The following is a 21,981-nucleotide window of genomic DNA, read 5'->3' as shown; positions in this document are numbered from 1 at the left end:
AGCATTACAATGACTCAGCTAATCCAAAATTTGAGAGAACTGTGAATGACCAGATTTTTTTCCCTATCCATGGAGCTATTATCGAGATGCTTACATGAAACAAAATCTGCAATTCCAAAGTATTCAAGTATTCAGATTTGTAAAAGGGGGGAAATATAATTAATTTTAGTTCCATACACATATAGGCTTCTTTTATTTTATATCATATATGAAGCTCCACATGTCCTTGACATACAATTAAAAAAATACTATTCAGCTAGGGTAGAAATAGCAGGCAGCCTCTCTTTGCAAACAAGAAGCTAGGCCCCCAGATCAAAACATTCACATTTCAGCTACAGGAAAACCGTAATACCACTGAAGTTTAAAAAATATCAGCACCTCACCTAAATCCACCAAATGCCTGGCCAAATTAGATTTATTCTGAGCTGTAGGGCACGCTGCAACAACAGGTGTTTAGAAGGGAATTCAAAGCTGAGAGGTCCTCTTAAAGAATGTCCTAACAGCAGCCACCACTGTTACATGTCTAGGGATTTCTTGCTCATGAACCCCTGCTGATCTTAAAGTACGGCACATGAAGAGGTAGGCAAGCCATTCAGAGCTCCGCAGGACAGAACCAATGTCTTAAACTTCATTTAGAAACCAACAGACAGACAGCTAGATCCTGGAGCAGTGGTGTTATGTGATCACAGCAAGATACCCTCTGCACTGGGTTCTGTTACTGTGCTAATTTTAAGTGAGGCCTCATTTAGATTTCATTAGTCATTACAGCAGTTAAATTGTGGAGAGATAAAGGCTTGGATGATGGTAATGAATCCTATATGCAAGAGAGAGGGTTTCAGCCACATCAGATCAGATGGGAAAAGGTAGTCATGGCTATTGCAACTATAGAGATGGCCATCTTACAGCAGCTGGGAGTCAAACGAGTCCCAAATTGTGACCTGTCCCAACATATGTTGTGGCCTCTTTTATGTCTTAGTGAAAAGATGGTGTCTCTGGTAGCACAATGCCCCCAAACCCTATACTGGGATTTAGGTTCAGTACTGACTCAATGGGAAGAGTCCTACCCACTGAACCACCAGTACCACCTTTAATAGACACTAGATGTGGAAGCAACTCTTTGAATAGTTATACAGGAACATAGAAAAATATTCAAAACCAGCAAAAGGGTTGTGGTTTGGTAATTTGCTGGAAAGTTTGCATACCTACATATCCAGACAAATTCTGTAGTTCTTCCCATCATTTTGCTGAGTGTCCTCCAGCTCTTGAATTGCTCTTTGTGATTGTCATGAATATAGGGGAAACAGTTAACCAGTTCAAATAACCTAGTTGGCAGCTGACCAGAAGGACCAATGAGGAAAGAAGACACTTTCAAATCTGAGGGAGAAAGATGTTTGTTCTCTTTTGTTGCTCCCTTTCCAAATGGAGGGAGAAGCCAAGCAGGCACAATATCTCTTGAAAATATACTGGCATAATTCATCTATAATTACAGAAATTGTAAGTAGGGCAAGGAAATGCATTAGATTATCCTTTGTTTGGGCTTATGAATTTTCCTATGCTAGAAAGGTAGTTTTATTCCTGTTTTTGTAACTGTGAAGCTGGGCCCAGAGGGGAATCCTCTGTTATAAATCTTTTTATTACCCTGTAAAGTTACCTTCCATCCTGATTTTGCAGGTGTGAGTCTTTTTTTTTTTCCTTTATAAATAATGTTATTTTTAAGAACCTGAATAATTTCAGTGTCCTAAAGACAAAGGGTCTGGTCTGTGCTCACATTGCTAAGGCAATTGCTTGGTAGTTTATTCTCAAGCCTCCCCAGGAAAGGGAGTGAAGGAGCTTGGGGGGATATTTTGGGAAGATAGGGATTCTAAATGACTCTTCCCTGAATTTTTGTGTAAATCACTTGGTGGTGGCAGCAATACCATTGAAGGGCAAGGAAAAGAATTTGTGCCTTGGGGAAGTTTTAACCTAAGCTGGTAGAATATAAGCTTACGGGGTCTTTCATGTGGGTTCCCACATCTGCACCCCCGAGTTCAGAGTGCGGGGGAACCCTGACACTGATACTACCCACTTTCACTTTGCTTATACTTTTACTGTAAAGCTGTAGAACCCTGAAGCTGTGGTCGTTACCATACTAGCATCTGTTGCCTGTGGGTCTTAAATAGCAGCATCACCCAAAGAATGTTACATACAAGAGTGAATGGCAGGTACTATTGCCAAGCAGAGTGCATGTAACTGGTTCTGCAACTTCAGCATCAAAAGTAGAGAGGACATTTAATTATTCAGAAGTATTAGGAACATTGAAGGTTCAACCTTATTTGAGTTCCAAGCCTTTTCTTATTCTGAAACTCTTTTTTTTTGTCCAATCCTTTCTGTGATAGGCACAGAAATCATGTACAATATAATTAAGTTTTATGAGCTTGATGTCAGACTAATCAAAAATAAGTTATTTTAATGCAGCATGTTGTGGAGGTTTGTTTTTAACAAAATACTTTTTAGCCCTGCAGCGTCCCTAGAATGTCAAAGGTTCTCTTGCTCTGTTGCAGCTATGTGACATAAACAAAATTTAATCCTTTAAATAGCCCTAGAGTAGTTTTAAGCCTCAAATACTTAAAACATAATTATGCCTAGAGTGACTGAAAACATATGCTTGGGGGGGGTGGGGGTGGAATTCTGCATTATGGAACAATTATAAAATATTCAGTGTTAGAGAACTACTCCAGCTTACCCAGTTTATTAAGGGATTCACAACCTGGTAGAAACCCCAACTTGTTCTGCTAGTGGAGGGGCAGAAAATCTCACTCTCCTCCTGTAGTCATCTTGATCTCAGTTAACACATTGAAAATGATTATTGTCATTTTTCATCCATTTATAGACTTCAGATAAAACTGACATTTAAATTTTAAGATTTGATATAACAGCTTAAAGGTAGTTAAGACATTAAAACCTTATTTCATGAGTTAATTTCACAACATCATATAAATATTGTCAGTGGGATACAGTCTTCCTCTTGTCAGAAAAAGGATTTACTAGGCATGTTGTATCCACAATCTGTATGACATTTTGCAGGAATACTTATTGCTGGGCACCACAGAGAGCTGCTTTTTAGACCCCAATTCAGGAAAGCACTTAAGCGTGTGCTTAAATCCAGTTGATCTCAATGATTAGTCCAGCTGGTTTGGATTACGCAGAGGATATTTATAATTGTCTATTGAAATGGGAAATACTTTGACACTGACTTAGCACCTACTTCAAAGGCGCCGAGTCAAGCAAAGAGTGAATAGACCCACATCCAATACCAAAAAAATGGTGGTTGCTATGATTTTGAAGGGCCATAAGAGGACATTAAGAAATTACCTGATCATCTTAAATATGAAAGTTACCTAAGACAAAGTTGCTGTCTCCAACAAGGAGTATGTTGATAAGCTAATAAGCTTAACATAATCATCTGTGCATATCCTGGTGTCAAAAAATAAAGGGATAATTGCATACAGAGGAAACTTTGTGTGCTTAGATGAGACAAGCAGACTGCTAACAAAAGGTGCATATAATGCAATTTGGCCACACTAAAGTTGACAGAATACTTTATATTAGAGCTGGTTAGAATTTTTTTTTTTGATGAATGCAAAGTGTTTGTCAGAAGTGTTTGTTTTGTAGAAATATATCTGATTCAAAGAAAATTTTGTTGGGAAGATTTCTCCGGTCCAGTTTGGAATTTCCAGAGAGTGGGGAGAGTGACTAGAATAGTCTTTTGGCTAAGGCACTCACCTAGATGTGGGAGATGCTGGTTCACATTCCTGTTCTGCCTGATTTGGAGTAGGGCCGTGAACTTCAGATGCTCTCATCCTAGGCAAGTGCCATAACCACTGGGCTCTAGAGTCAGTCTGTCGCTCTGCCCCCGTAAGTATTTATACAAAGTGAATCAGCTCTAGCAGGAGAGATTGAGGTTTTGTAACTCTGAGTGAGGCAGAGCAGGGACTTGAGGCTTGGTCTCCCGTATCCCAGTTGCGCACCCTAACCCGTGGATTAGTGACGTGCGTGTAGGGGTGTTTCTCTGTCTTCCCTTTCTCCTTCTTCCCCCAAAAAGTCTAGGGTTGTTTTCTTTTTGCATTGGAGTGTAAACTCAAAATTTTTCATGGAACAGAATAGTTGTTCTCCAGTCAGCCCTACCTTAGAGTCTGGAGCTGATGACCAACCAGATTTCTTTTGCTTGATCCCAAATAATGTAACAAGAAAACTGTTACCATTCTTAAAAGAAGTGAGTAGTCAGGAGTTGTGTTGGCTATCCAGTGTTAGAGCAGAATAATTCCCTAAAGTGTGTACTCTTGAGAGTGCTTAACTACTGCAACCAGAGCATACAGCACTACAAATATTAAGAAAACACTTAAGTGGATAAACTGGAAAAGGAAGGAATGGAAAAGGAAGGAATACTTTCCTCCATAAAGGGTATTGGTCTAGGTGCTTTATAATTTGCCTTATTGCTTTCCATAACATCAGGTACTGACTCCTGTTTCAAACACAAATTGAACTTGATTGACCAAGGGTCAGGTATCATCTGCAAATCCTATTATAACCTACTATCAAAGCATCCTATCTATTTGTTCTGTTTGTACAGCAGCTACAGGGGCCTGATCTGTAATTATGGCTCATAGGCTTTATGATAATACATAATAATGATCACACCAGTATAAATACATTAGGATGTCATTTATTCTGCTCTCTGACAGATTTATTCAGTGGACTGACAGATGTATCAGTGGATACTATGAATTCCAGTGCAAGAGAGGAAGAGTCCTCCATACCTGACACTAGTTCAGTGTTTAAAAAGCAGTGCCCTCATATGCAAATTCACAACAGTAGAAAAAGTTTTGTTGGGCCATGTAGTCCATCCCTCTGTAAGTACAAAACAGGATTGTTCCCTGTTGTGCATAGATCAGTGCCTTTCTGGTCTTGAACGTTTGGCCTTTTTTTAAAAAAGGCATAAGGTAGATTGGAGGCCTAGTACATCATACTGCAGTCTTAAACTGGACTCTTTAGATTTCATTTTAAAATGTAGTATCCTACTTTTTCAGATCATCTCCCCAAGTGTCCTTATTTTTTCTTTGCCAGGTTAAAAATTCTTGCACAAAAGACTTCTATACAGTTCATAGCAGATAAAATTCTCCACCTTCAGCAAAACTGAAATACCCGTCTGGAGGAACCCATAAATAAAACAAGTAAAAAAAGAGACTAGCAGTAAGGAAAATTATATAAAGAATTAAGTATTGGACAGAGATGAAATATATTTGGGGAATATGTCATGAGAGAAAAAAGTCAAGCCATATTTACTGAGAGAAAAACCTGACATTTGAATAAAATAAATATGCTTCACTTTTACACTGACCGTAAAAAGGGGGAAGTAACGGAAAAACACTTGATATCTAAATCCATACAATTCTGAATGCAGTATGTTTTATCATTCAATATTTTTGTGTTTAAAGATTTACAAGCTCAAAGTCAGCGTTAAGTAAAACAATACTTGGTGTCACTAGCCTCTGTTTGCCGGAAGCTGGGGATGGGCAACAGAGGATGGATCACTTGTTGATTACCTGTTCTGTTCATTCCTTCTGGGGCACCTGACATTAGCCACTGTCAGAAGACAGGATACTGGGCTAGCTGGATCTTTGGTCTGACCCAGTATGGTTGTTCTTATGTTGTTTAATATATGGTCCTATATTTAGAATCACTGCCCTTCAAAGCTATTATCATTGGGAAAAGAATACACATATAAACTTTTAACACATAGGGTTTTACCAAATGTTCATATACAAAACAGAGTGTATGTCTCATAATAAAAACTTATGCCCAATTAATAAGAAACAAAACAAACTTCCACAGGTCAGTTTCTACTGCCCCTCTGCCTCCCCAAGCAAATTTTCTTACTAGTTCTGGACAAGTGTTAAACTCTGGTGTTAGTGCAATAGTGCTGATTGTCACTCTCTGATACTGAACTATGTTTAGCCCTAATGTCACTCTGCCTGATTCTTGTCTCTCACTGATTCAGGAGTCTGTGAAGATGGCTGACATGAATCACCAGGAGCTGGGCTGTTTCTCTTGTGGAAGACAAGTGAACAATGGGGATAAAGTGCACCATTTTTGTCAATTGGTTGACCACGGTGAGGACTATGGTGTGCTAGTTAGTTAGGGGGAGCTTGACTATAAAGGCCAGGATCATGGCTGCCCAGGGTCTGGACGGGGTCTCAGAAGGCATTAGGGTACTAGGGGGTTTTGAGCATAGTATTGGTGTGGGTGCATGCATCATAGGATTCAATATACAAGTGGATCATTGTGCACCTTCGGGGTCACTAGAAGGACTGGGTGGCCATATGGAGAGTCTTGAGGCAACCCAGATGGCCCGCTAACGGCATGTTGTGACAGAGCTGTAGCACCTGTAACTGAATGGGTCCTGGCAGAACATACAAATGACCCTTGAGATAGCAACACATCCTGAATCTGGTATTGCCCTTGACATTCTCCTTATGTGCATTGGGGGGCAGGGACTCCTCTGCAGATGAGTGGATCAGAGACATGAGAGCTGCACTAATTGCACAAGTTGTTATGATTTATGGCTTCAGACGAGACTGTAATATTTACAGTCAAGGTGAGAAAGTATCAGTACATGGACAAGGGCTTTAGTGGATAGAATGGATTCTGGAGATGTTCTTTTAAAAGAAGAATGACACGATGTGGAAAGAGAAGGAAAGGAATAAAAAATTATGCCAAGATTGTAAAAGAGGACAGTGAAATTCCTCATAGTGATGCTGAGTACAAAGGAAGCAGAACTAATACAGAGAGATTTGTAGCTTTGGGGTGGTTATCATATATGTTTACTGTGGACACTGTAGCTGATAGGAACTGCTCTGATGGAAAGCTTGGAACAATGGGTGATTGTACTTTAAATATGAACTACAGTGCTTAGAAACAATGGCTTGACAGCCTGATTCTGCATTTCCTTGCTTCTGTGGGCTTCAGATACTAATTATTTTAATTCGGTCTTTGTATTTAATCATGCACACTTGTTGCTGAGTTGGTTTTTCCAATTTGCTTAGTCTCTAATGCAAAGAAATTAAACAAGACGACAGAATACACACACAAGGTTGTGGGTTCTTTGTTATTGCAGCTTAAGAGAAACTGACACTTTAATGTTTTTTTTTAATTCCAGAGAATCTCCATTATACTGAAAAAAGGAATTTTTGCTAATGAAATAATCTATTTTTGCTATTTAAATAATTCTAGCCTTGCATCTAGGATTTGTGGGGCAGGGAGAGGGTTAAAATAAACTGCAAACCCCAGTCATATTGAAGCAAAAATAAATAAAGCATCCAGTAAATGAAACTCTACATAGCAAAACTATATAACTTCTAGTGATGAGGGAGTGGTGAGTAGAAAAGGTTCGAAATGGAATAAGCATCTAAATATTTGGATGCTTATTCCAGCTACGGAGGATCACCCCACTTTTCAGCCCCATCTCCATAAAATAGGCTCCAGATGAGAAACCAGTTTAAATAATTCTCAGATGAAGTGTCTATAATATGTGCTCTCTGTCTAAAGTAGTCCAGAAAAAAACTTTTTTTTCAAGGAACTTGAGGTCTGGAGTATTTATAGAAATCACTAAGAGTCTCCTGTATCAGAGGGTAGCCGTGTTAGTCTGGATCTATAAAAGCAGCAAAGAATCCTGTGGCACCTTATAGACTAACAGAACCAGTTTCTCCTCTCTTGGTTTTCACATCTCAACTGCTAGAACAGGGTCTCATCCTCCCTGATTGAACTGACCTCGTTATCTCTAGCTTGCTTGCTAGCACACATATATATACCTGCCCCTGGATATTTCCATTACATGCATCTGAGGAAGTGGGTATTCACCCACGAAAGCTCATGCTCCAAAACGTCTGTTAGTCTATAAGGTGCCACAGGATTCTTTGCTGCTTTTAAGAGTCTCCTGGTTCCACAATTTACCACATATCTTTGATACCTCGTCTTATACTGTCCACTATGTTGTCTTATACCCGCTAATCCATCTCTGCAGGGACTGTTAAATATTCCAGTAGCTTTAACCAGCTTTTATCTTTTTTTAATTAACATGTCAGGAAAATGTTCTATTTCCCCTAATATATGGCATTTTCCATCCCTGACTGAACCAGACCAAAGTCCAGGACTAACTATATTTAGTCCTGCACAACTGATAGCTTTAAGGTGTGACACCTTAATAGAATGTTAGAAATGGAAGCTTTATACCATTGGAAAGGGGAGATTTCCAGCTTGACAATGGGAGCCCGCAGTTGTTGATGGTGGACCTTAGAATCATGTCCTTTTAGTTATAGAAAAGTTGTTTTTTAATAGTCCCATATGACCCTATGCAGTTGAGCACATGATAACTAGTTGACTTGGTGAAGAGATACAAACGAACATCAACAAAAATGTTTAACTCTAAAGCATGTTATAGTGCTCCTTGACGTTTGGAATGACTCATGTAACCCATTCACGGCTTCCCCCTTTGTCAGTGGTATGCCCATTCCAAATTCATGCTAATGAACACTAAGATCACTGTATTATTCTCCCATTTGTGCATAAACAGTAAACACAGAATAGTTTTCAAAACACACCGTAAAGCCATGGCACTCTGTCAATTGACTGGTATGATGCAGCTTTACCATATGATGAATATGTTGCTGGAAAGGTGTCAGTCTCAATATCCATTTTATTTCATTTTGTCTGCCACACACTGGTTAAAGGAGATAAACAACTGCCCGTATTACTGATTACCAATAAACAAGTTTCAGACAACAAATGAGACCATAATGTATGACACTCAAGACAGACAGGATTTCCCCTATATAATTAATGGGTAGGCATGTTTGCTTTTTAAACCAAAGCAAGTACTGAGTATTTATAACCAAACACTATGTAGTTGTGATGCTTCCCAGGGGTACTCAGGGCTGTGAGTCTCCTCATTACCACCTGCCCTTAGCATGAGGAAGCTTTCTCTGGGCCTGCTGGGCGTCAGTTCCAACACACTGGCCATGGGCAATATAAGAACTCCTTTCTCGACCTACACAAGCCCCAATCTCTTTCTATAGGTTAGTGATAGGCACATTCCAACCCCTGAGCCTTCTGAGCATCTCCTTTAGTGTCAAGCCCCTGTTCCACTGCAGTATTCGCTGCTTCCAATAAAGCAGTTCACCCTTGCTTACCAGTTTCAGCTCAGATCACTGCTACGCTTAACACACAACGCTTGAATATATTTATAGTAGGGCTGTCAAGCGATTTAAAAAATTCATTGTAATTAATCGTGCGATTAATCACACTGTAGAATAATAGAATACCATTTAAATATTTTTAGATGTGTTCTACGTTTTCAAATACACTGATTTCAATTACAACACAGAATACAAAGTGTATAGTGCTCACTTTATATTTTTGATTGCAAGTATTTGCACTGTAAAACACAAAAGAAATAGTGTATTTCAATTCACCTCATACAAGTACTGTAGTGCAATCTCTTTATCATGAATGTTGAACTTAGAAATGTAGAATTAGGTACAAAAAAACCTGTTATTTTTTAATGCAATGTAAAATTTTAGAGCCTACAAGTCCACTCAGTCCTACTTCAGACAAGTGCTCAGACAAACAAGTTTGGTTACAATTTGCAGGAGATAATGCTGCTCACATCTTGTTTACAACATCACCTGAAAGTGAGAACAGGCGCTTGTATGGTATTATTGTAGCCAGCATCGCAAGATATTTACGTGTCACATGTGCTAAAGATTCATATGTCCCTTTATTCTTCAACCACCATTCCAGAAGACATGTGTCCATGCTGATGACGGGTTCTGCTCGATAACGATCCAAAGCAGAGTAGACCAACACATGTTCATTTTTATCATCTGAGTCAGATACCACCAGCAGAAGGTTGATTTTATTTTTTGGTGGTTCGGGTTCTGTAGTTTCTGCATTGGAGTGTTGCTCCTTAAAGACATCTGAAAGCATTCTCCACACCTAATCCCTCTCATATTTTGGAAGGTACTTCAGATTCTTAAACGTTGGGTCAAGTGCTGTAGCTCTCCTTATAAATCTCACATTGGTACCTTCTTTGCATTTTGTCAAATATGCTGTGAAAGTGTTCTTAAAATGAACATGTCCTGGGTCATCATCCAAGACTGCTATAACATGAAATATATGGCAGAAAGTGAGTAAAACAGAATAGGAGACATACAATTCTCCCCCCAGGAGTTCAGTCACAAATTTAATTAGCACATTTTTTTTAAATGAGCATCATCAGCATGGAAGCAGGTCCTCTGGAATGGTGGCCGAAGCATGAATGTTTAGCAGATCTGGCACTTGCAATGCCGGTAACAAAAGTGCCATGCGAACACCTGTTCTCACTTTCAGGTGACGTTGTAAATAAGAAGCAGTCAGCAGTATTTCCCATAAATGTAAACAAACTTGTTTGTCTCAGCAAGTGGTTGAACAAGAAGTAGGACCGAGTGGACTTGTAGATTCTAAAGTTCTGCATTGTTTTGTTTTTGAGTGCAGTTATGTAACAAAAATCTACATTTGTAAGTTACACTTTCACGATAAAGAGATTGTACTTGTATGAGGTGAACTGAAAATACTATTTCTTTTTTCACTTTTTGCAATGCAAATATTTGTAATAAAAATAATATAAAGTGAAAACTGTACACTTTGTATTCTGTGTTGTAACAGAAATCAATATATTTGGAAATGTAGAAAAACATCTAAGATATTTAAAATATTTCAATTGGTGGGTTTCTATTGTTTAACAGTGCAATTAATCATGATTAATTTTTTTAATCACAGTTAATTTTTTTGAGTTAATCATGTGGGTTAACTGCAATTAATCGACAGTCCTAATTTATAATGAAAACAAGTAAATGTTTATTTAACAAAGTAGAAAGATTCAAGTAGAAGTATTGCAAACAAATGATTACATAAAATCATAGCATGTTTTCTAGAGCTTAGGCTTATTTAACTAGATATTTTCATGGCTTCTAGAGCAATGCTCACTCAAAGCCCTTCCCATGTGTTACAGGCAGGCTTGTCTCATGAATGTTTCACTGAAGTCAAGTCAGGCTATGAGTTTCCTCCTTGGTGAAAGATCCCTGGTGTCTGTTTGGACCCCCAGATATATCAAAAAAACTATTGTCCTTATTCATAAACAGGTCACCTCTCCGGCATTTTTTTTCCAGTGTATTCCTTTCTTGTAGATTTCACAGTCTCTTAGTCAGCATCTGGCTCAATATGAAAACAGGTATACAGTGTGAGACAAACAGCACACAATGACCATGCAGGGAAATAAGCATCTGTTACCCTCTGCCTGAAAGAAATCTGTCAGAAATATGTCACCTCCTGGCTACCTGCCTTAAGAACATATATTTCAGTATAGACTCCTTAAATAATATCTCTACATTCATTTTACAATGATTATGATGATCTCGTTAGAGGTCTCACATGCCACACCCTTTAGTGAATTATTATGCATATATCCAACCCAAAGGATCCCTGTAAAACATTGTGCATGCACCCCCCGACCTCTGCCAGTTGGCATGAGGGTCCATGGGTCACAGTACTACTTTGAGATCCTTGGATAAGAGGACATTATGGAAATGCAAAGTCTTTGCAACATCAGCACACTCTGAGGACCTGGGGGACTTTATAATTTTTTGTCTCCAGCTGTCCCCTTGACACTCTCTTTGGTTAACGGGATAGTTAGAGCACTGGTGGCTGAAATCCTGTGCTTAGTCTCTGACTGACTGCTTATGAAGTGGTGCTCTGCACAGAGAGCACATCACTCCAGTTCTTCATATTCTGGCCTACCCTCCAATTATTGTCTCTATAGGTCTTTGACCAGTAAAACCTAACATTGTTTGCATCTAGCCATCTCTGTCCCTGTGTGATATTGCTGTACCTGTGATCAGCAGGGTCTTCTTGTCCTAATAGCCCATAGTGTAAGAGAGAGGGGACAAGTGTCAGGATGTTTTCTATGAGGAGTTCTTGACCCTGGAAGTTACCCTATTAGACCAAAGGGGAGAGTGTGTCTACATTGCAATTAAAAACCTGCAGCTGGCCCGTGCCAGCTGACTCAGGCTGCAGTGTAGACTTTTGGGATCAAGCTGGAGCCTGGGTTGTATGACCCTGCAACAGGGGAGGGTCTCAGAACTTGGCCTGCAGCCTAACCCTGGAAGTCTACACTACAATGAAACAGCCTCAGCCCCTCAAGCCCAAGAGACACTGTGATATCAGAGAAACAAAGAGCATGCAAAGTTACCCAGCAATTTCTTCCATCATAGGTAGGTTCTTCCAAGGTAACTCTATGAAAGGCATGCAAAGACTACAGAGCTAAATATCACAAACCAGGAGATCTTGGAGGAGGATGAGGGGGGATTCTGGGAAAGTGTTTCACTTAAATCATTTAAATTCTGAAAGCTGAACTGGAATGTCCCAAGACATTGGCATTAGAAGATTTATGGATCTTAGTTTGTGGGAACAAGCCCCACAGTAATGATGTGCACTTACAAATGTAAAACCACAAATTATGCCATGTTTTCTCAAAGGCTCATGAAAAACTGAAACACAAAGGACAACTCTTATGTGGAGCAGATCCACCCCAGCTTTTCATACAAAGCAAGCATTGTATTTTAAATAGGGCTACATCAGCTTTTAAAAAACAGAACCAGTCCACAGACCACTAATTAAAATGTAATAAACATCCTCAACAAATCACTTCCCACAAACAGAGAACTCCTGAACTGGATGACTAATTGAGAAGTAGAGTCTTTCGCAGATTAGGAAAAGTTTAGCTGAAGGTCCTCCAAATTTGGAGTGGAAGGAAACATGTTTCTGATCCAGGGTTCCAGTCTTGGCCTTTCTATGTTATTATATAAACATATCAGTAAAGAAAAGCAGATAACTTGTGTATCTTGCATGTATGAAGTATTTTTTTCTTAATTTTTTATACTGGAATTGATATTTAATCATTTACATTTTATGTAAAAATATGGTGCTTTAATTAACTGGTTATGATGAGATAGATGGGGCAGTTATTTGTTTTTTTAATATGGCCCATAAAATGTAGTGTCCTCACTGGCTTTTCAAATCACTCAAAAATAATGTTGTGTACCAAAACACAGTTGCATTCTCCAGCTCAGCTATTGCCATCCGTTCAAATTGTTTTTTGGTATCTCACACCACTCACTACATTAATGGCTTATCAGGACTTTACATACCTGGAATTCAAAATTAAGTTGTGGTAACTAAAGCAGCCATTAATTAGAACAACTTGCATTCAGCTCACTAATTTTGTTTATAAGTTAAAAGGGCAGTCATTTACTTCAATGCGAAGCCTTAAATGGAAGTAAATTACATATTCTCCCTCATTTGCTATATTTTATATAGTGTTTTAGTTTTTGCATTGTTGCCTAACCAATGAGTTACCTTTTGCATCAGTCATTTTTCATGAGTTTATTACTGGGGAGTGGGGACCTGTTGCAATTAGTCTGAAACTTGACTAGATCACTCTCGGAATTGCAGCATGTTTTCCTCCAAAACTTCATGAAAATTGGGTGCGTTGCGTTTGGCAGCAGAAAAAAGTCATTTTAAAAATGCTTTAAAACTTCTCATCTTTTATCACATTGACATTTCAATAAGAAAATTAGCATGTATTTAGATCTTCAGATAAATATAAAAAAGCAAAAAATCCAAGAAAACCTATAGTTTTCATGGGGCTGAGATAAAGTTTGTATTGCATATGGGGAGCAACTATTCTTTGTGTGTGTGTTTGACATGTTAGCTTAAGTATTCAGCTCTACTGATATTAGTAGAAATACATGATTTGTGGCTTCTTTATTACTTCCAGTGTGTTTGGATAATACCCCTTACTGTGGATACCATATCTGACCTTTCCCACCTTGTTTAAAAGCTCCATTGCCATACAAAGTCTGATGTTAAACACCCACAAAACATATTTAAAAATCTGACTTAAAAAGGGGGATTGAAAATTTGAGAAGCATTTCTTACATTCAGCAGATAGTTGGTTAAATCTGTAGTTATTCTATTGTGTTAAATTTGTCCTTGTATCTTGGCCACATTTTAGCATAGGCAGTAATTACTTTATCTGCTTATATTACCTGCGGAGAAGGTATTCTTTGTCCTTTTCTGTTCCTAAACTGTTTAGCATCATATGTGCGATCATAATGGTGGCTCTATTCCACCCTGGCAGAGGTGCCTGTGTTTTGCTGATAAAATTGCCCCTATATTGTATGCGTAGTTTTGCTTGCAAAGAGGGCTGTTGAATTTGAATCAGTAAATATGTCCTGGAACTACTGTAATATTATGGAAAAATCAATAGATGAGCTGACATATCTTTTAATTGCAAAAGGAAATACTCCTCATATTATTAATGTAGCCAGAAAATGTACACTTTTTTTTCTGAATTACAGGAAGTTAGCAAGATCATAAAAGTTATATAGCTTCAAGACCAAAAGAGTGGATAGCAGGAGGGGGAACTGATTATGCAGAGTTCTATAAGTGTTGAAAAAAGCAAATCATGCTTATTGAGGAAGTGTGATGCCACCAAATTAGCCTTAAGTTACTTTCTGTCTAGTTCTTTTAAAAATATATAATTCTCAGTTCAGCAATACCATTTATGTTAGATGTATCTGATCAGCTTTCTTATAAAATAAAGTATTTAGGTTTCTTTGGACCATATCTTGCATTCCTTAGCCAGGCAAAATTCCCATTGAACTTTCTCTGAATAAGGACAGCAGAATTTGGCCCTTAAAGAGCAAAGTCTAAATGATGATGTAAAAAGGCTTTTCAGCTTTTACTGTGATACTCAACAGTTTAAAGTAAGACCAAAAAATAAAAATCAGAAAAAAAAAATCAGAAAACAAAACGTACTCATTCAGCATGGGATATGGCATAATAAGACTGCTTTTACCGTAGGTTTATGTATTGGAATAAATCTTGAGACCGTTATTTTAATTTATTGTACATTTTTATCTAATAGCATCATCTATTTGTCCTACAACTCATACCAATTGTACCCTTCTTGATCCAAATTACTCTCATGTGTCACATTGTACAAAATTGTTACTGTGCACACCTCTTTAATCTCAATAAACATAATTATTGGGAGCACAGAGCTCTTTTCTGTGATCTGAATTCAGCTTTGTTAAAAACTTGCAAATCTAGAAGTATTAGCTGTCAGAATTCATGGTTCATTAAACCAGTTAGGTTATAGTATTTCAGAAGTATTTTTAATAGACTACAGCCTGATTCAATGTACTTTTGCCATCATTAAAAATATAATTGGATTTGAGTTTGAGGTACTACAATGCATGCACAAAGTACTATATTTATATGATAATTAAGAAACAAATTGTGCCTTTGGGCACTGGCCCACACTGGAACAGTGAAGAACTTTACCCCTTCAGAGGGTGTGGCATACTCCCCAGTGCTTCCCTTCTCCCTACCCATTCATACTCCATTTGGGATGTCTTGCACATGAGGGAGCAGTCTCTGTTTTCCACAGAGCACAGGTACTGCAGTTGTTCCCAGTTTCAGTTGAGGGACACAAGGAGAGAGAGAGAAGACAGCTTCTTGTGCCTTCTCCTTATACGTTCACAGAGTTCCCAGGTACCATCTGGCTCTGTGAATACCAGAAAAGTTAGTACAGTATATGTCTTGTAGATACTGTTGCTCTGTTCGAATGTTTGTTTATGCATATCACAGAATTTTCACTTTCACAGCCAAGGGATTGGTCCATCCAAATCTCTACTAATATGATCGAAAGCATGCTTAGTCAGACAAGTTAGAAAAGTAACCATTCATCCTCATAAAGATGTAATATTCAGCGTGATAGTAACTTTAGGCAAGAATTAGAAATTTAAATGGTCATGTACAACAAGCAGAAATTATGGTTGACTTAACCTCTCTGTTTAGGGTTCATAAACCAACACTTGGGAGATATGAGCTGAGATAGGGGAGCTCAAGTTGGGTTTGTGTCTTTTCTATTGCTACAGCTGAAATAGCTCTTTCCCAGTGTGCCTATATCATATCTTCGTATGGCTGCACAGTACTTCTGCCACTTTGGATAACTAAATACAAGAAAAATCAGAAACAGAAAGTTGACATGTTCTTGCTTGAGGCGGCATCATAACAGCAGGAATCCTGAGGTAATTCACTGAAGCTGTCTGATATGACACAGTGGAGGTATGAGACAGATATAGGAGGTCAGGCACCACTGTGAGAAGTTTCAATGACATATATTTAAATCTATACATGGCTGGGTAATTGTTGTTATAAATAATAGAGCCATTGAGGTACAATGTAGAAAAATACCTTAAATAAAAGAAGTATATTAAAATCCAAATTTGAATTTCTTCTTTAAACAAAAAGAAAATATTGATGTTTTTGCTGATTTGGAGTTGGTCATGCAAATCCATATTCATACAGAGTAGTCCTCACTCATACAAATATTTCCATTCACATCAGTGTGACTACTTGCATGTGTGAAGACTTGGACTGAATAACTATTGTGTCTATCATCTTGTTGCTAGGTATATTGTCTATAATCTTTTAATAAAAAGAGGGAAAACAATTTAGCTACAAATAGTATATAGAAAGCGTTGCCAGCCTTAGGTCTGGTAACTGATATAGTTAAGTAATATGTGAAAAGGAGATATGTGATAATTGCTTTGCTCTCCTGCAGTGATGTTTATTTTCCAGAGGAACAATGGATTTGGTATACAACTAGTCTAAGTAAAACCCCTTACTGTATTCCAAAATCCCCCCCCCCAATAGATTGTCAATACTTTTCTCTTGTATCCAAGTAGATACTTTCTAGATATGTGGAAAAATTCATTTAAATATACAAAAGACACATCACCTGCACTTGCTAAATATGCACATGTAGGGCCCAAATTGTCTCCCACAGAAGTCAATAACAAATCTACTGACTTCACTAGGTTCACAAGCAGGCTCTTAACACGTATTTGACAAGTGTAGATTAGTTTGTAATTCCTGGTGGTACTGTATAGAATACTGGTAAGGTTTCCATAATATGTCTTGTAGAAATAATTTGTTCTCCATATCATGAGTCTTCACTCAGGTATTAATTCTTCACTGAGATTTTCACCAGAGAGAACTGTCTTAGTAAGGTGATTTGTAGGATTCTTCTATATATCAGTAAAGCATGGAGTTTTTTTTCTTAATTGCCTGGATAAGTGTTAAACTCTAGCATTAGTGCAATAGTACAATACTCCTGATAGTTCAGTGTCTGAGAATGACAATGTTTTGCCCTAATGTCACCGTGCCCAATTCTTCTCTCACACTGGTGAATTTGGGGGAACTCAGAAGTCAGTGGAATTACACAAATTTAAGTGAGAGTAGCATTCCTGGCTATGGGTCTATCCATGTAAAGATTTTTTTCATCACAACCATAACTTTCATGACAAACTGATCCTTAAATTTTTTCATAATAGCTCATGATGTTTGCCCCATCCAGACTGTTATTGTGTAAGACTCCATGCGCTTTTACACATTTGACTGTGGCCTTTTTAGTGGAATAAAGAGATTGAGAGAAATTTATTGCACAATAAAGGACATTTAAACCAGTGTAAGAAGAGTTTCAGGCCTATCATGTCTAAGCACCTAATTGAAAAAAAGAAATCTGTTCTTCTGGAAGGGCATTCTCAGTGGAATACCTTCACCTCTGAAATCTGCTTCCTCCTTCTGGTCTGTCAGACCAGATCTACTGATCTTTGGATACAGTCCAAAGCCTACTTATTCATGTTTGGCTTTTACTTGAATGAGGGCTGTTGAGCTGCTATCAACTTTATTTCATGCAAGAGTCTGTCTCTTAAGTTAAAGAAACTGTTAAGGATTTTTGCCTTCAACTTTTGTATGTGTACCCTAATTTTATAACTATAGAGCTAGAAAAACCTATCAAGGGTATGACCCCATTTCCAGTTACATGAATGGCAAAAATCCCATTGACTGTAGTGAGAATCAGGCCCCACACTGTTATCAAACAATTGATTAAGTTAAATTTAAAAAGATGAGAGAGTAAGTTACCTGAGAGATACATTCCAGTCATTAGCCTGTTGACACTACAGACTTTTATTGCATTAATATTGCCATTCAGAGACTATAGTGAAATCTCTCACTTCTTGCTTAAGTAAGAAATGACCAGTCTCCTAATATGTTAAGATGGAATCTCCTGGGATGCTTACATTAGCTATCATTTGCATTCATGTGGTTATTACAGAAAACAGTACAATTAGCATGGCACTCAAATTTATTAAAGTTCCAGGTTTCATTTTACAATGACAAAATTTGCTCTGTCTCCTTGATGCAATTTTAATTGAGTCAAATAACTGGGGTGTTTTTGTTTTGGGGTTGTTTTTTCTTTTTGTGTGTGTGAAAGTAATCTTGTTTTTTTTAATGTTTAATGATTTTGTTTAAATATTAGAGCTTGCAGGATAACATTTAAAATGTCAGGCTCTATTTGGATGGAAATTGAAATTCAATTAAAGGCATAAAAACATTTTAATTTTCTTGTTAAATAAAATGGCCATAAATATGCTAGATACATAGAAAAATTATCAAAATATGTTTTACATTTAAAACAAATGTATTAAACAAAAGAAAGTATCTGGTCAACCTGTCCATCAACATTTTAGAACTAGAAGATCTCATGTTCTCACTTCATTTTATTCATATATAGGAAGAGGAAAACAAGTTTTCCTACTTTGTCAACTCCCAGTTGGTTTCTTAACTTTAAATGAACAAGTCATGAACTGAAATAGCTGAATAAACTGAAATCAAGGAAGTATTCTCTCTGCACCAATAGAAGAGGCTACTGCTGTCAGAAGCTGGTTTTAGCACTTCAGCAAACTATGGTATCAGGTGTTTGGCCACTGACTTCCACCAGTTCAGTGGTCTAACTTTCTTTAAAACTTGACAGCAAACAAGCACTGCTTAATATTAATTGTTGTAATTTAATGTAAACAATTTTAATAGATTATATATAGTTTAGGCCTTAACATAGGTTGTTAATTTAAAATTTAATTATAAATAGAATTAATTATTACAAATAAATCTGTAGTTAACTTAAATGAAAAGAGATTTTGAATTAAAAAACAGTTTTTTATACATGCTGATGTTTAGGGTACAGTACTAGATACTGCATTCAATGGCAGAATGTGGCATGTTAACTATTTTAGACTGCCTAGCATTTGAGAATAAATTGCTACAGATCTTTACTGTAGAACCCACATATCTTCTTACTGTGTGTTCCATTCTATGCATCTGAAGAAGTGGGCTGTAGCCCACGAAAGCTTATGCTCAAATAAATTTGTTAAGTCTCTAAGGTGCCACAAGTACTCCTGTTCTTTTTGCTGATACAGACTAACACGGCTGCTACTCTGAAAACTGTAGAGACAATATTTTCTGCTGTACGTTCTCTGATATTTTATTTTATTCCATTAGGTCCTGCTGTTGCTTTAAGATGTTACTTTAAAATTTGGAGTACATTTTTCTTTTCATTCCAAACTGCAGAAACTAACCTCCCTAAATACTGGAATTCGTACAACTAGGGATCATCTTGAATCCCAACAGTCTCAAATTTAGGAAATCTATAAAGGGATTTTCTGATGAAAGTAAATTTTGACACATTTTAGAATCTTCTGCAAACCTGCCAATCTACCCTAGATTTCCACGTAGTCGCCTGGGTTGTGGAGTATTACCTCACGTGTGTGAAAGACATTATTTTCAATACACAGGTCTTGTTTGCTCTAATGGCTGATGTATTATGCAGACCTTAGTACCAGGGGTGGCTCTATGTATTTTGCTGCCCCAAGCATGGCAGTCAGACGGCTTTCGGCGGCATGCCTGTGGGAGATCCGCTGGTAATGCAGATTCAGTGGCATGCCAGCGGGAGATCCGCCGGTCCCATGCCTTTGGCGTACCCGCCACTGAATTGCTGCCAAAGCCATAGGACCAGCGGACCTCCCGCAGAAACGCTGCCGAAGGCAGCCTGACTGCTGCCCTCACAGCGACCGGCGGGCCACCTCCCGCAGCTTGCTGCTCCAGGCATATGCTTGGTGTGCTGGGGCCTGGAGCCGCCCCTGCTTAGTACTCATTTGACACTGTGGAGTGCATTTCATTTATTTTTACAATTATTCACTAATTTGGCTGTTTTAAACTGCATCCTAGATGCACTGTTACACAACTTAAAACAATCAATAGAAGAGAGAAACTATTACCCTATGTCATGCTTTGTCATCATATTTGAATCTATACAGACAACCTTTGCCTATCCTTCAGGACGTGAACCAAGGGGGGAAAACAAACAAACACACACACACACACACTCTCTCTCTCTCTCTCTCTCTCTCTTTACATAGGGGAACTTATGGATGATATCTTTCCTTGACGGTTAGAAGATTTCATCAACAAATGTTAAAGGGTGTGCACCAAGGCTTTAATATACCAGATACAATATAAAACTTGTTTCTCTTTTGCTTATAGCAATGTCAAGTTGCATGATCCTGGAGCTGTGCTGAAATTTTACCTTGAATATCCATTACTAAGGTCACTGAAACATCTTTGGCCAGTTGGTTGTAAATACGTTATGTATAATCTTTTGTCATCTGTTAAACTACTACATTAGGGAAGTTATACAACAGAAGTAACTAATCATCTCTGTACATAAAGTCATGAACAATATTAAAAAGGTAGGGAAACTGCATTAATAGAAAAATAAGGATCACAGTCAAAATGACAAGTAAGTAGGGCAGCCACTTTGGGTGATGACAAGGAACAGTCTTGGATTTAGAGTAAGGAGATAGCTGTTTTATCATTTGACGCATTCCTTTAGAAAGCTTACCTTGTAGTTCAATGCAAGCAGCAGAGGTTTTAGCATGTCAGGCCTTCTCCTGCCAGCCTGAAGCAGGACCAGGCTAAAAGACACCCATGGAGAGCCTGGGGTCTTCATGTGTGTGGGTAAAAGGAAAGTAGATCCTGTCCATAACCTGCCATGGTGGGAGGATAATATAAGGCCTATTGCTCCTGGCTTCTCTTTCCTGAGACTGTGGAGAGAGGAAGAGAATACCCCTCATTCCAGGTCCCTGAGGACCATGCTCTGCACAATGGGCAGGGAGCATGGTGGTTGTGGGGAGCATAGTGACTTGGAGAGCATTTGTGGGTGTGTTGCTGGGAGAGGAGTACCGTGTGTATTGTGGTGTCAGGAGAGTGGGGAAGAAGGATATGACAGTGAGCAGGTGAGAGAGAAGTAATGGAATTATACTCTTCACCATTTTCTTCAGCAACTGGAAGGAAAACCTCCAACCCCCTATTCCTACTACTGTTGACTAGCATCTGCCTCAGTTACCCAATTATCTGCCAGCAATGCTCTCCCTACTTTCAATTCCAACTTGTTCCAATTAAAATACATCAGTCCTGAGGAATGCAGTTTTTCATCTAGTAACATGGGACATCTGGTATACTACTGCAGCTTTTACCACCATGGACAGCACCCCTGTTCTCTTACATTAAGGCTTCTCTTACACTGTTTGTTTTTGCTTATGTATGTAACTGTGTGTCTACATGAGCATATTTTAATGCAGCAATAATATAACAAATATGAAGAGAGAACATTCAATTAAATTGTGGAATAGTCTCCCAAGGGAAGCAGTGGAAATCCACATGGCTTGCAACATTTAAAACTAGACCAGACAAAGTACTAGCAAATGTCCTCCAAAGAAAGATTCTGCTCTGTGAGTGGAATGGACTTTGCCTCTCTCAATCCTGAGACTTTTCTGTTCTCCTCTGCTGGAGAAGAGATAGAGGAATCCAGCCCAGGGAGCCTGTTTTGGTAGTTCAGGACTACGCCTAATCCCTTGCAGCCTCCCTGGGCTGCTTGTACCT

The sequence above is a fragment of the Gopherus flavomarginatus genome, chromosome 6 (assembly GCF_025201925.1).
Source record: "Gopherus flavomarginatus isolate rGopFla2 chromosome 6, rGopFla2.mat.asm, whole genome shotgun sequence".
Classification (NCBI taxonomy): domain Eukaryota; kingdom Metazoa; phylum Chordata; order Testudines; family Testudinidae; genus Gopherus; species Gopherus flavomarginatus.
Note: the sequence above shows the minus strand (reverse complement) of the source record.